This window comes from Sinocyclocheilus anshuiensis, unplaced genomic scaffold, assembly GCF_001515605.1.
Source record: "Sinocyclocheilus anshuiensis isolate Anshui unplaced genomic scaffold, SAMN03320099.WGS_v1.1 scaffold1024, whole genome shotgun sequence".
NCBI classification, from domain to species: domain Eukaryota; kingdom Metazoa; phylum Chordata; class Actinopteri; order Cypriniformes; family Cyprinidae; genus Sinocyclocheilus; species Sinocyclocheilus anshuiensis.
Window position 1 is genome coordinate 2,004,739 of NW_015552843.1, and position 15,136 is coordinate 2,019,874.

General features: G+C 40.1%; 1 pseudogene; it reads right to left on the minus strand.

Annotated features, from left to right (window-relative positions):
- Positions 1 to 9,285: 9,285 nt before the first annotated feature.
- Positions 9,286 to 12,096, minus strand: LOC107668029 (putative RNA-binding protein 15 pseudogene; annotated as a pseudogene).
- Between the last annotated feature and the right edge of the window lie 3,040 nt (positions 12,097 to 15,136).

Here is a 15,136-nt window from a genome sequence, read left to right on the forward strand (position 1 = left end):
AGTTAAATCCCTACTCAAAGAGAAATAAACTGGTCCATAACAGTTAACAGGGATCCATCTAGGAAAGATCCCTGGGGTCCCCGCTCTCATTCTTTAAATTTGTCAACCACAAAACACTTAAAGTGCAAATAAAAGTCAGTTTATTAACAAAAGAAACAAAGGAACATCATAAACTTCGGGAGGGGCAATTTGCCAAAGTAAATTACAATAAACAAAACTACTACTAAACAAACTAACCTAGAAATCAGATAAATAAAATACAAGTTCTTACCTCCCTGCTAACATAAACAGGAGAAAACGAACAAAACAAACAGGCACCCACCTCCCTACCAAGCTCCACTTAACAAGGTCCAGGAAGTAAGCGTCCAAACGTAACAGATATCAAACACAACTAAACTGTTACATAATTCAATGATTGACAACAAATGTCTAAATTAGCGATCCTTTCGCCAACACACGTCACACAGCGGGTACAACAGTAGCCACCAAGAGAGCGGGGAGCCAACGATTCCTTCCACCGGATGGCTTAAGTACTGCGGCAATCCTTCCTGTCTCCAACCAATTCAGTCCTCCTAATCAGCTCCACCTGTAATCAATTAGAGCGAAAGAGGGAGAGACAGAGAAACACAGGGGAAGACCCATGCACGCGCACACGAACGAGTGATATGCCGTTTCCCTAGCAACACACGAATCCATTCGTAACAATACTCAGTCATCAACACAAATACAGAATCTCCTCACATAGAACAGTTCTACAGTGAAGTACAGTTCTTGGAAAAGCAAGTCTTGAAGAGGGGCCTCCTCAGGAAGACGAGCATAGACCTTCCCCTGAACTCTGTAACACAGTTATGCTAACATGAACCATCTTGTCAGGGCCCCCTTCCACAATTCAAAAAAAATAATGAGCAGCCAGGGAAGCAAAACTGATTTTTCTATCCGACCCAAGGCCTTTCCGGATATGACCCGGTGCTGCTTGCATAGTGAAAACAAGCCGTGGTTTTAAAAGCGTATCCAGTCAGAAAACAGGTGTGGGGAGATTCTGGGCTGGAAAGTGAAGAAAGATTTCTCCATAAGTCCATCATCTTAAGTGTCAGGTTACTGACCGTTCTCAAGTATATCGTGCAAGGACAGAAAAAAAATAGAATGTAAAGAAAGTCTGTCTTTTTTCCATGTTTTCTTCATTGACCTCCATTGACTATTTAAGGAAAACTTTCCATCTGTCAGCAGTTTTATATACGTCTAACGCATTGCGTTTCGTCCCAAAGGCTTCCTGTACGACTACACTCAGACTTACGACTGCTCCTTCTACCTGGCAGGTGTGTGTTATCTGTTATCATCAGTTTCTCTTTTCCTCGAGCCTCTGGCGAGGCGCTGGCAAGCCCGGAAGAAGCGGCTAGAGACGCTAAACCAAGAATTGATGTGGAGTAAGGGCTGTTTCTGCCCGGCGCCTCAGAGGAATGGTGTTGTATAATAAAGGACTAAACTCAAAGCCATTTTACTTTCCACCCTGTCATGTGGTTTACCCTCTGAGGGCTGATCGGAAGAGGACCTGACCTGAACATTTGGCGGGACCACAGTGTGGCAAGCAAATGAATGTTCATTTGAATGCAGAGACCAATAAATGAATGCTTCAGGACACTACAATGCAAACTACTTTGTTTTGAGAATGGAGTTGATTGAATTGTTTTATATAAATCTTCTTACTTCTCTCACCGCCATCTTTAATGGCAATCAGATCAGCATGAGAACAAAATGAGGAGCCTTCGTCACCACATAAGCTTTTATGTTACAGCTTATGATAAATCTGGATCTTCCTACATTAGAAAGTTACTCAAATGCTTCCATTGATATGATTGTAAATTTGTATCACAGGACACATAATACTCACTTAGGCAAATATATTAGTAGTGAAATAAGAGTATTTTGTCAGATGGGGATGGGTCTATGCAATAAGCCTATTAAGACCCTGTGAGCCTCCTTTTTGAGCCTTTAATGCGTGTTCATGTCTGTTGATGTGTTTTTGTTATGAAGCTCAGTACTGTGTAAAGGACTGCATCAAGCCATAATGGCTGACATCAACAGATTTTGTCATTGGTGCCCCAACTGGAAGACATTTGGGGCCAGAATATTCCAGACATGGACTTCTTTTTTTTCCACTGGTGCCAAATCAGTCACAATGTCATTTACTGCTGACAACAACCAAGAGATTTTTTGGAACAAACCGCTGTGTGAATACAAGTGAATATTCTTCTGATGCCAAGTTTTGCAAGAATTGGGTCAGTTGGTTTGTGGGTTCATGTGTACCTGTACAAGAGGCCCAGACACTGAGCATTTATATTGAGCGTTCTCTAAAGTGCAAATCCTTTATTCTTGTCATTTTTATTTTTAGGTTCTGATTTTGTTGGGTATACTACAGTGCACTGTTTATCACCACTGTTTGCCTTTGTACACAATGACTGTGCTAAATATCCTGTGATGAGAGCCAAAGATGCAATAGAAATATAATTTATCAATCTATGCATTTGAACATGTCCTGTGATGATAGACATCTCGTTACTGCTCACATGTTGTAGTTCTCTCTGGTAATGTGGTTCTGTGTGAGCTGTTGCCCTCTAGAGGCACGAAAGATGTACTGTTACTGGAATGTTGTATCAATTAACAGGCAGTCCATGTTCTGGAATGTCCCATTCTTTTGTTTCATCAACCAAGTAATGACAAACGAAGTATTTCCTAGAATGAGCAAGACATGCACAAATGCAACAATTTAACAAATAATAACAATACACAATTGAAATCTTGAAATCATTGGCCACTGATTTTTTAGTTTTTGGCAGCAAGCTTTTCCTCATCACACTAAATTGTTTAATGAAAGCAGGGTTTTTGAAGAAATGGGTTAGTGTCTTGGAAAACGTCTATAAGTTATGTCTATAAACTAGCCTTAAAGACAGTTAAGGGGACGCAATAACACTATTAATGTCAATGCCAGACTTCACCAGCAATACTGTACTGTTAGTGATTTCGTACTTTTGGAAAAATGTGATAGCATGATGCTGGCCTGAGGATTATAAGATGAAAGTTTTTTGTTGTGTGTGTTTTTTCTTTTCTTTTTTAATTATTATTATTGACAATGCTCACGACTGTCACGATCTACAAGACTGCGATTAAAGCCAGCAGTACATTTGACAGCCACTGGGTTTCCTGTAAAACATTTGTTAATCCCTGGGAGATCTTATCTAAATTATGAGGAAAATATAAAAGAAAATAGTTTTCTGCAAACCAGAAAATAGATAATATAATCTTTGAAACAGCACTGTCTAAAGTCCATTGATTATCTTAATTATTATTAGTGTCTTTAAAAAAAAGATTGCATTCATATTAAGATTTGTAATTTTCAAACATACACTCATTCTTTTCATGTGGAGCATCAAAAAATAGCACAAAGTAGTGTAAAAGATTATCTTTATTGAGAACACTGCATGTAGCACACAACAATGGTAAGCAGTATATTTACATTTCTTTTGCATCATTCCAAGACATTCCTCAAATACAAAAATATATATTGTATTACAAGAAATCATAAGCATCTATTTGATTCTAAACTATTTTAACAAAATTACTTGCAAAAAACTGCTTAACTTAAATGAGCTGGTACTTACAGTAATGAGCCGAGATGAGACGCACTGCGCAGTTTTCATGTTTAATCACTGATGAATAGATACCTACAATGCAACCATGATGTTCTGCGGACACCAAAGACAGCACATAATAATGTGTAGAAAATCTCACATACATAACAAATGAATAATTAAATATGCTTGTTCAGCTTCTAATCAATAACGAACCGTCCTGGTTTCATCTGAAGACAGCCAAGTGTGCATTCATTACTCAGCAGATACTCACATCTGTCCACCTGAAACAAGATTCAGATCAAGACATTGGTTAAAAAACGCCAGCAAATGTTCTCACAATAGTGGCCGTTGGTGATAAAAGATAGCACATAGGTCACCTATAACATCAATGGCTGACAGTTGTAAACAGATTTTTGAGTTTGAAAAATCATCAGTTTCCTCAATAAGGTATAACGGTTCAGAATTAACTCTTTATAGAGAAAAGTCTGATGGCATTCAGTTTGTGCATTTTCCTTGAGTTTCCAATCAACATTCAGAGTAGCAAGATCATTCCTAGTAAGATCAGAGGGTAGAAAGCCTATTGTGAGGCCTGAAATAGCTTATAGTCATCATGTGGTAGCTTATGCAGAGAACTAAGCTACAACCAGGAACAATGAGCTAATGTTTTGGACTGTCAGACTCAATATGCTCTTTTCATTACTTGGAAAAGTGAGAAGGGAACAGTGTCTGGACTACACAAAGAGATTATGTAAATGAGGCCAGAGGAGGAGCTTGAGTGTTACCGGTTACCAAGATACCAGGCCCATTCCATAGCATCTGCAGACAAGCCAGTCAGTCAGAACTGTGGTGAAGATACAGGAGAAAACATTAAAGACCACAGCTGAGTGCCATGGACCGAGACCTCTGATGATTATTATCATTATTATCACTGGCATGTGTAACTGAAAATTAAGTTACAGAAATGAATTATCACAGCTGTTTCAGTGATATGTGTTAATGCAAATGGATTTTAATGTTGGCCAGTTCCCAAACCGTTCTGCAGAGAGCAGATTTTGGTTAAACTACATGCCACATCTGTGCTCCTAATGAAAGACATCACATTTCACATCTCATGAGGTCGCATTTGTCAGCCACCTTAGTCTTCAAGGATGTCTCATTTCAGAAAAGTAATTATAAAATTAACTGTTGTTTCCTGAGGCATAAACTATTTCTCTCTTAATTTGGAATGTAATGGTTACTTTTCTAAATGAGGCAGTCTCAATGATGTATGTGAATGATAAATGCGGCCTTCAGAAGGTGCAGCCTTTAAAATGAGACATGCCAACAGAAATTGTCAAAATATGAAATAAAAACCAATGTTACTTTAACTGTACTGTGAAATTTGATTAGACCATCTACTTGTTTTTTTTATAACTGAGAGTAAACATTTTTTGTAAATTCTATTCATATTGATAAATCTATTACTGTATAGACAATTCTTGTTTGTCTTTATTTTTATAAAGTGACCCTCACAGTATACCAGTATTAACAATATCAGTGTAAAGGGGAAAATAATTATAACAGTCCTATGGAGGGAAAAAACATTAAAACAACCTTATGTAATCAAATATCTTTTGGACAACCATCATAATTTCAACTAAAAAAATTCAACACAACCTCCCACAGTAAGCCCTTGGTTCAGCCTGTCTATAAACAATGAGGTTTAGTGCAGAGCTAAATGGTCAGTTCCATTATTTTCTATAGTCATCTAATAATTTTGTTTGGTTTCTTTCTATCATTAGAAAAAAACACAATGCTTACACAATTCAGTGGAAACCCGTGAAACCCTAACACTGAAAGTCATAATTATGTTCCTAATATTTTAAGAAATCATCACAATATAACTAGTTACAAAGTTACAATTCAAATGAACATTAGAACTCATAAGCAAATTAACTGTTAGGATTATAAGGCTGACTAAAAGGCTGAAAGTAAATGCAGTGAAGCTTTAATTAAGAGCTCTATGACATCACAGGCTAAAAGTAAGTGTGGGATTGTGTTAAATTTTGTATGTAAATTGTAAATGTAGTTGTTTTAGATCTAGTAAAAGCTACTTCAAATATTTAATAACCAAAATGAAAATGAAGGAACAACCTTGACCTCATTTTTTATTACTTTAATGTTTTTGGGTTGTTTACTGTCATAAGAAGTGTTTGAATGATCTGAATGAAGCGGACAGTTGAACCTGTTTGATGATCTAAGTGATACTACCAACAATTCATTTAGCTTCTGTGAATAATAGTCAAGTTATTAATTTACCTGCATTTAAAAATACAACAAATGTAATATTACCAACTCAAAGAAATAGTTTACCCAAAAAATTCAATTGTGTCATCATTTGCTAACCCTCAAGTCATTCCAAACATATACGACTTTCCTCAGTGGAACACAAAAAGATATTTTGAAGATTGTTTCAACTATATTTGCCAATTCGGTTAGAAGAACAATAATAAAGTTACATGGGGAAAAATCTTGTTTGTTCCACAGAAGAAAGACATAACAGTTTAGAACAACACGAGAGTGCGTAAATGATGATATAACTGTCATTTTTAGGTGAACTTGTGCTTTAACATTTTATCATTACCAATTTATGTGTAAAATCACAAGCACAATAATCTCCTACCTAAAATATTACATATATTTCTGCATTTTTCTTTTTTTCTCCCAGAAGAAACAAATAAATATGATTTTGGAAACTACAGGCCAAGATGTCAGAGTTACAACCAATGGCAATGTTCTAATGTATTTGCTTAACTGACACTTACCTGCACCAGGTAGACTTCTAAAGTCTAAAGACCTGGTATACAGCAAATACTCCCTACTCACCACCCACACCAGAGGACTGGTCTGGATCCTCACGTCAGAGGCCTGAACGAGCTGCTGGTGAAATGATGCCGCTGACCGGACATCTTACTAAGGGAAGTTCATTTTCTTCCTCCTGATGAGACTCCTCACAAGCAAACTCCAGGTTAACTCTGGGTGGAGTTCACACAGGCAGCATGTTTTCTTTCAGGGGTTCTTCACAACGAAGGGTCAATTTACCACGTACCGGTCATCGTTTTCTCTTTCGGAAAATAAACGTTTAAGAAAGCAAAACTATCAATTTCGAAGGCTAAAACGCTTTTGGCTTTTCTAAATCCTCTTCCTTCACTGATTTTCAATGGAGCAAAACAAAATCATATCGGACGAAATCAAAGGATGGGATAAACAAACGCCTGCTCCTCTGAACTGGAAATCACTGATTTGAGGTTCGTGCTGGCAATGCATTGTACAGCCGGACCGGTTACAGCAAGCCTGGATACTTCCAGATGAAGGACACATACAGGAAGCAGCCGCCAGCCTGGGAGAATCAAAAGATTTCAGTTTAGGTGAAGGTCTGCGCAAACATCATCTCTCCACTCATTCTCAGAGCTCAGCAGAACGGCCCCCTTCTCCCTGATCTGTTTGAGGGTTGGGGGCAGCAGTGCCCTCAGGTTACTTAGCACGTGGGGCAACTCCAGGACACAAGGGTGGAAAACACAGATCAACAACAACATCGAGCCTCTCTCGCCCTTTGCTCTCACTGCCATGACTGATCCCGGAGGAGAATATCTCTTTCCTGAGCAGAAACAAGCAATCGAGCAACAATTCCTTCCGAAACACAACCGAAAAAAGCAGCGGCAGGCGTTCTTCAATTGATTTCCAACGAATAAACATTTTCTCCCTCAAATGAAACAATTTATTGATAGCGTGATATAATCAAATGAGGGGCCAGTGCACTTTTTGTGTGTGTACAAACAGCCACGTCAGAAGCTGTGCAAGGAGTGAGTGACTGCTTCCTCTTTCTCCCCCAATCAAGAAATTAGGTAAACACAGCACAAATCAAGAGTGTCATTATTTCCGTTTAAATACGGGAACTGTAAGCACAAAAAAAAAAAAAATTACACAAGCATGTAGATGCTCTCAGTGAGAGTACACTAACACTAAATGGAAAGCTCTTGCCCCCGTCCATCCAAAGGGCTCCTGAATCATTTCAAACAATCATTTCTGCTTCCGGCCATGTGAAGTCCACTTGTGGAACGGCCCATTTCCTGTCCTGTCCTGTCCTGTCCTGTGTGGCCGGGACTGAACGAACAGTATGTCCATTTATTCATGTACACAAACAGCTGTTATGTTGTGAAATCACCAAGCAATCAACTTTTAAAACACAATTTAGTGTGAATAGAAAAGTCATACATGAAAAGATGTTAGTTATGCATCAGATCAGTACACTGCAATTAGCTAAACAGACTAAGAACACAAATTTCTACTTCTTCAGGATTTTAGAGAAAAGTGTAGACTGCCATTTTAAAACCATTCAAACAATGACACCTAAGAACCACAACATTGTGTAATATTTCAAACTAAAAACATACTTAAATGAATGTCTATACTGTCAACTAAAGGTATGTCAATGAAATAAAACGTAAGACTGTCTTACAGTTGCACAGGAACCAAATCTTTAGGGCATCAAGTCTATATTTTTTGTACAAATATGTGGGCTTGATTTTTTTTTTTTTTTTACATCTGTTATACACCTTCATTTCTTAGTGCTATCCACATAGCAATTTACGGGTGATTATGACAAGATCACATTATAGGGCACATGCACTTTACATTGATGAATGGAAAAGTCTGTTTTTGTAGTAAATGCACCTTTTTTCTTTAACTTTATAAAGAGGCCTTCATAAGAATACAATTATTAACAATATCACTGTAAATAGGTTTTACCTGGAAAATTATGACAGTCCTATGCAATCAAATTAATTATCTGAGACCCATTATAATTTAAACGGAGACATTTCACTCTATCCCACTTTGAAACCAGAATTATGCTTCATTCAAAACCTTTCAAATGTAACCCAAAAATATGAAAACAGTATGTCAGAACACCTTTTTCATTTTTAAACAAACTGAAAGCTTGATGTTATGCTTTGGTCTAAGGAGGGCTTGGAAATATCTACTTTTATAATCAAAATACGTTCACAAATTATTTTTAATGTGATAAAGGGGTGTTAAAAATGCAGCCTGTATCAACCGATATAACACTGATGACATTTTATATTAAACCTCTGCAACGGCTTACTGTACAACACTAGCATCAACATGCAGTTCACTGAGCAAAATATTCTGCCTGTTTTAGTGGCCTGCAGGACTATATACCTATATTACACTCCCCATTACTGAATGATTGTTCAAAGCATCAAGACACAAACCAGGTTCCCATTAAATCAGATTAATTGATAATCATAAACATGAACGAAATGAACATTCACAAAAAAAATTTCATACAGGGATGACTGTCTGGAATCTGACTGAAATACATTTTGATAGGAAGTGTTGGAACTAGACTGCGTTTAATGACCAATAGCAAATTAAATTCCTATTCTAATATTCCCAATATCATTCATTCTTTTATGCAGGGTACAACTTATCACAAACTAGACCTCTGAATAAATTGCAAATGAAAACAAATATATTGCTATAGAGCTAAACTTTGCTATAAGAATGGGCGTTTTTCTCACTTTTTTTTTTTTTTTTACATGTTTGGCAGAGCAAGTAATAACATTTCCCCTGTACTGCAGAGCAAGTAATAACATTTCCCCTGTACTCTAGTACCACTTCTGCTTTAGAGAGCATGCAATTAAGAGACATTTAGAGAAGCTTGCATTTAACAACACTTGTGTGTGTATTATGATTGTTAAGATGCTCCTCGCACAATGATCATGACCAGGAAGTCCTCTTCCGTTTTGGCAAGAGCTTTCGCAGAAGAATCTAAGAACTGCTGAGAGAAATCACATGGTGGAAATGCGTGCAGGACCCCAGTGTTGTCCTTATCTCTACTGCCCCCGACGGGTAAACTGATGACCCCGGCGGCCTGCTTTTGCTTCAGGTACGAAACTAAGTTGCGCAGGGGCCTCTGCGTCGATGCTGCTGGGTCCGAAGATGAGGCTTCCTCGGAGCTGCCCGGAACTGCCAGTAGGACCGCATACCCGCCTGGGCCTGCGACTTTGATGCGCCGAGACACTTCGTCGATCTTGGGCTGGTCGAGGCGAAGGCGTTGTGTAATGCGCAGCTGTGTGACTTTACCACCCGTGCTGCCGTCGATGAGGAGACTGTTGGCGACGTTCAGGTCCCCCTCCAGGAGGTGCATGCTGGCTGGGAAGTTACTGTTTTTTAGGAGCAGCATGCCATTCCAGGGCATGCTCAGCTTGCCCCCTGCGTCCTGCTTTGAAGCCTGGCTGCTTTTGGAGCTGCTCTCAGATCGGTCCCTTTTGGAGGCACCTTTGGCCGAATCGCCCGCTTTGCGCTTTCTCTCCGCAGGGCTCACACCGACACTGGACTCTAAGAGGCTGCTGCTGCTTTTGATGCGCTTTTCACCAGGGCCTCGGTCCAGGCTGCTGCGGCTCTCTCGTGAAGGGGACACCCGGTCTGCTCTCGCCGGCCGCTCGGAGTCGCTGAATCGTCCATCTCGACTGCTCCCTCCTGGGCTGCCCTCGAGGGATGGCGGTCTGCGACGTCGGGCCACCCACTCGCTGCTGCTGTCAGGTGAATACTCCAGATGTTTCCCGTCCTCCATGAGCCGCCGCTTGCGTGCAGCATCCCTGCCCGGCAGCTCCCTCTCCAGTGACCAGGCCTCTCGCCGTCGCTCCAAGTGTTCGAGTGGCTCGAAGGCAGGAGTTCGTACACGTTCACGGATGGCAGGCACAGGCCATTCAGCCCCAGCATACAGTTCTCGTTCTCTGAAGTGCAGCGGTGGGGGAGTCCGTTCTCGGACCCTGATGGCCTCGGGGGTGGCGCGATGGACGAAAGACTCAGCCACGATTTCATAGTGTTGCAAAGGGAGGGGCTGCAAGAACTGCTGCTGGTAGCGGTGCTCCGTGTCAGCAAAGTCCACCCTCAGCCTCCTGTCGGGACCGCCGAGAGGAAATCCACGCATGTGTGTGCAGGCCGCCTGAGCGGCATCCAGGCTTTCATACTGAATATAAGCCCAGGTGTCTCCTTTTCTGTAGTCTATAGTCCTGATAGTGCCAAAGCGGTCAAACTCCCTGGCTAGCGCAGTCAGAGGCACCCAAGGTCCAAGACCGCCCACCCACAGGCGTGTGGTGGGGGTGGCTTTGCCATAGCCAATTTTTATGGGGTTTCGGCCCACAACTTTCCCAGACATGCTCATTTTTGCTCTATGGGCCATGTCCAAGTTTTCAAATTTAAGAAAGCCATAGGTGCTGCTCTGGCCCCGAGAGGGTCTTTTAATGTCCACCTCTGTGATGGTCCCAAATCGTTCAAAAGCTCTCCTCAAATCATTTTCAGTCACAGTAATATCCAAATTACCCAGAAACAGTGTGCGGTTGGCTCTCTGGTCGTCCTCGGGAGATATAAAGTCCTCCTCGCGGAAAGGAGCGGCCCGCTCCGCGATGTACGCAGGCCGCGCCCTGGCTTCATAAAAGGCGAACTCTCTTTCTCTTTCAAGCTCTCTCGGTAAAGGCGGGGGTGGGGGAGGAGGAAGCCGACCCAGCGCTAACTGCTGTAACCGGTAGTCTCTGTAACCCAGACCGGTTGGAGAGAGCGGCCTCTGGGTATGCAAATGTCTGTGGCCTGCAACGACAGAGAAATGGTCCTTATCTACAGGAGATCGACTTCTCCTCCTATTCAAGTAGACCGCCTCAATTTTCAAAGGACGGTCGTAGAGCACCAGCCGGCCTCGCGCGTGCTTCGCCGCTCTGGCATCATCCGGTCTCCTAAAGTTGACGAATGCGATTCTCTCGTCGTTGACTCGGCTGATTTTAACACTCACGTCGCCAAATTTTTTGAATTCGTGAAAGAGGCCGTCCTCGATTTCCTCGTCGCTCAGCTGGGAGCCGAGCTCGCTGATTTTTAAAGTTTTGTACTCACTTTCGTTTGTGGGAAGCGGGGCTCGCGACTCTCCGCGCGAGTTGGTGCGCGCGGCTGCCTCTAAGGACAGGCTCGAGGCGTGATTCTTGCCGCTCGAGCTCGCAACAGGGCTGGTGTAACCGTGGTTATTTCCAGTCCGACTGGAGACATGTCCGTCAAAATCCCGTACGTCTCTTTTATCTCCGATCAGCCCCCGTCGTGCAGAACCCCCTTCGCTTTTAGACGAACTATTGCCGTTGTTGCTTCCACCGCCAGAGATCGAGATAACCCCCATTTTCTTACTGGTCGGATGGCTTCCTCCCCTGTCTCGTATATCATCCAAGGCCCTTGAACGCTTTTTCATCGGCGACCGCTCTTTCCCTTTCATGTTAGATGTCCTCTGGCTTTGCGCGAATAACAAAACACTTTTTAACAGTTATGCTACTGCAATGTCGACGAATTTACACGAGAAACTGTATGATTTGTTCAGTGTCCCTGCGGCAAAACACCCGCATACGCCATCTTGTCAAGACTAAAACACGACCCGCTCGTCAACTTTGATTGGGTTGAATAGCTGAGAAACGTCAACGCCATTGGTCGCTCTGTCTGTCAATCAAGACCTCCCGTACAGCGCCCAGTCTCGGTGTACACCATTTTAGCTTCAACGCCAAATATTTACCATAGACACAAGAGAGGTGACATTTAACTAATCTTCTCTTAAGTTGTGAGGACATGCATTGGAAATATTATATCTGCTTCTGCACTCTATTCGATATTTTTTGTCAACGTGATAAATCCACAAATCATAGAGGAAAAAAATATATAATTTTGAAATTAAAAAGTGTTGATGCTTTTAGTTGATGCTAAAGACTGGGGATTTCACCTTACATTTAATTTAAATTAAGAATGTAGGCCTATAATCTTTGAAATATAAATTGTAAGTGGTCAAATAAATAAAACTAAGGACAAATCTCGAAGTTCACTTTATGTCCAACAGATGGTGATGTTTGCCTGTTGCACTGAGGTGAAGGGTCACGTTAGTGTAAACGTGAGAGCTTTTTTACCATGTCGGTTCAGTGTTGATTTAGTATTGTCAGCGAGGTTCACCCTTATAATAATTAATGCATTTTAAATAATACCCATTTTCAGAACAATATGAATATATTTTTGTCTGCGAAAAGATATAAAAAATGTTATGTAAAAGGACAGTTAAATAGTAGCCTACTAAAGGAATATGTTTATATTTAAGACAACAAACAGCTTTAATCTGAAAGTACATGCATAACGTGCTTAAGATTCACAATTACTTATGTGTGTCAGCAGACAGCAAACAAAGTTATATACTGGGAAAATAAGTGCTTTCTATACAAATAATTCTGTCTAATAGAAATAAAGGTTAAAGACAGAAATGCAGAAGCTAGCACATTATGTAATTTTTATTTATTCAAGTATAGTTTATTTACTGCCAAATGTCATTCAAACTGCCTAATTTTCCTGCAGCAGGCCTACAACGGGTCAATATTATTTCACATATCTCAACCTTTAGAGATTTCATTGTTTATGTTCATCTTAGATTTTTAAATTTCGTGTAGGCCTACTTGTGTGCCTGTCCTTTTACAGCATACAACATTTAGCACACTACGCTCTCTTTGTACATTTTTCATCCTGTCTGTTTCATTGTAGTTCACATCTATTTAGTAACGCTTCTCTTGAATTCTTGAACTGTATTTCTTTATCGCATCCTTTAATCTGGGATTTAATCAGCTTGCATGTGTAGCTGGAGCTGGCTCCACTTTCTTGAAAGATCAGGCTGGAATTCGAAGCTGTGGGTGTGGAGAGAGTTTCTGTCAGCCTCCTATTGGAACCACATGTCAACTCTCTCCAAAACACGGCACGGTCTGCTAAACTGGCACTTAATGTGATCCAGCGTTTCTGTCATCCTCCATGCACAAAGGAAAGAAGCAGCAGGAAATGCTTGCCCCAAAGCAACTGTCAATCTGTTCCCATTTTGAGAATTAGGAAAATGAGAGAAGCTTTGAAAATCCTGTCACTGCAGCTTTTTTCATCTCTAGCAATTTCGTTTTATGTGTCATCTAAATTAAGTGAATCACCCTGAAAGCATGCTTGGCAGGATTGGCATGCAGTCATTAAACCCAGATGGAGCTGAAAAACCCACACCGGTCCCATGGCTGGGTCACAGAACTGCCCTCCTCAAGGCTGTTTGGCACTTGTATCAACAGAACACTTTAACTTCATATATTTCCCACAGGATTGGGATTCCAAAAACACATCAAACACGATCAACTGTATACTGACATTGAGTTGTCTCAGAAACATAATTTAGAATGCTTGTTGTTCTTTAGAAGCCCTGTTTCTATGAGGGACATATTTGTCATTAAAAGTCGATGTCACAGGAATTGAATGTTCAAAAATATGTAGGTTTTTACCAGGCAGAATTTGAATTTAACTAGTTTGATTAGTTATTGAAGCCCAGGTGCATTTCAAACCATGCAAAAATGTTATTACTTTGTTTTAATGCGATGCATCGACCACATAACCAGCTTCAGAAACTTGGGGTCTGCATTGCTTTTCACATTGTTTTGATTTTTGTCGAAGACTCTTGAATTAAACAGTAGCTTAACATGTAAGTTGATTCATAATTCATTAGGCTTTGTGGTTCTGTCCAGCTGTCAGACCCCAGACCTACACTGTTAAAAATTTCCTGTAGAAATTACAGTAACTTACTGGCAGCAGTTCGCCAGTAACTTACTGTAAATTAAACTTACAGTAAAAGTACTGTATTAATACAGTACCATTTAACTTGCTGTAAATGTATTTACAGTATGTATACTGTACTTTTAGTTTTTACTGTAAAATATACAGTAATTTTATGGTCTTTTCTTCAGGACCGTATTGAAATACAAGAAAAAAAATAATTAAATTATTTTATGAAAATAAGCAATGACAACTGTGTAACTTTAAATTTTTTTAATTGTTCAATTGTAATCCTTGCAATAACATTTTAATATTTTCACAGATTCAGTTAAGACTCAAACAAAACATTGTTACAAACTATTATATATATTACATACTATTCTAACTATTATAGGTAAAATTCTTAAAATGTATCCTAAGCACAACATACTATGATAATAGTGAATAGTGACGATAGTGAATCTTCAAAAAAATAGCAACCGAAGAGAACAGCAAATGCAGAGGACATATCTGGTAGGTCAATCACAGGAAAGAAGACTTTTGCCTTCGATCGCCAGCATCCATTTTTTTGCTGCGTAGAATTGAATCTCCTAAAAAAAAAAAAAATAATAATAATTTATCATGTTCATGTTTTTTTGTTGTGTTATTTATAGCTTTGCAGAAACATTTCACATTTGATTTTGGTGTCAGTAAAAAATATGTAGATGTTGGAGCCTTTCTGATTAGTTCAAAGAGATGAGTTCCAGAGAGAGTTCCAAAAATGACAATTTTATCATCATTTACTTACCCCTGTTATTCGAAACTTATTTGAGGAGATGTTAGGTAGAAAGTTAGACATAGAGAGCCATGAATAAAGTGTGACT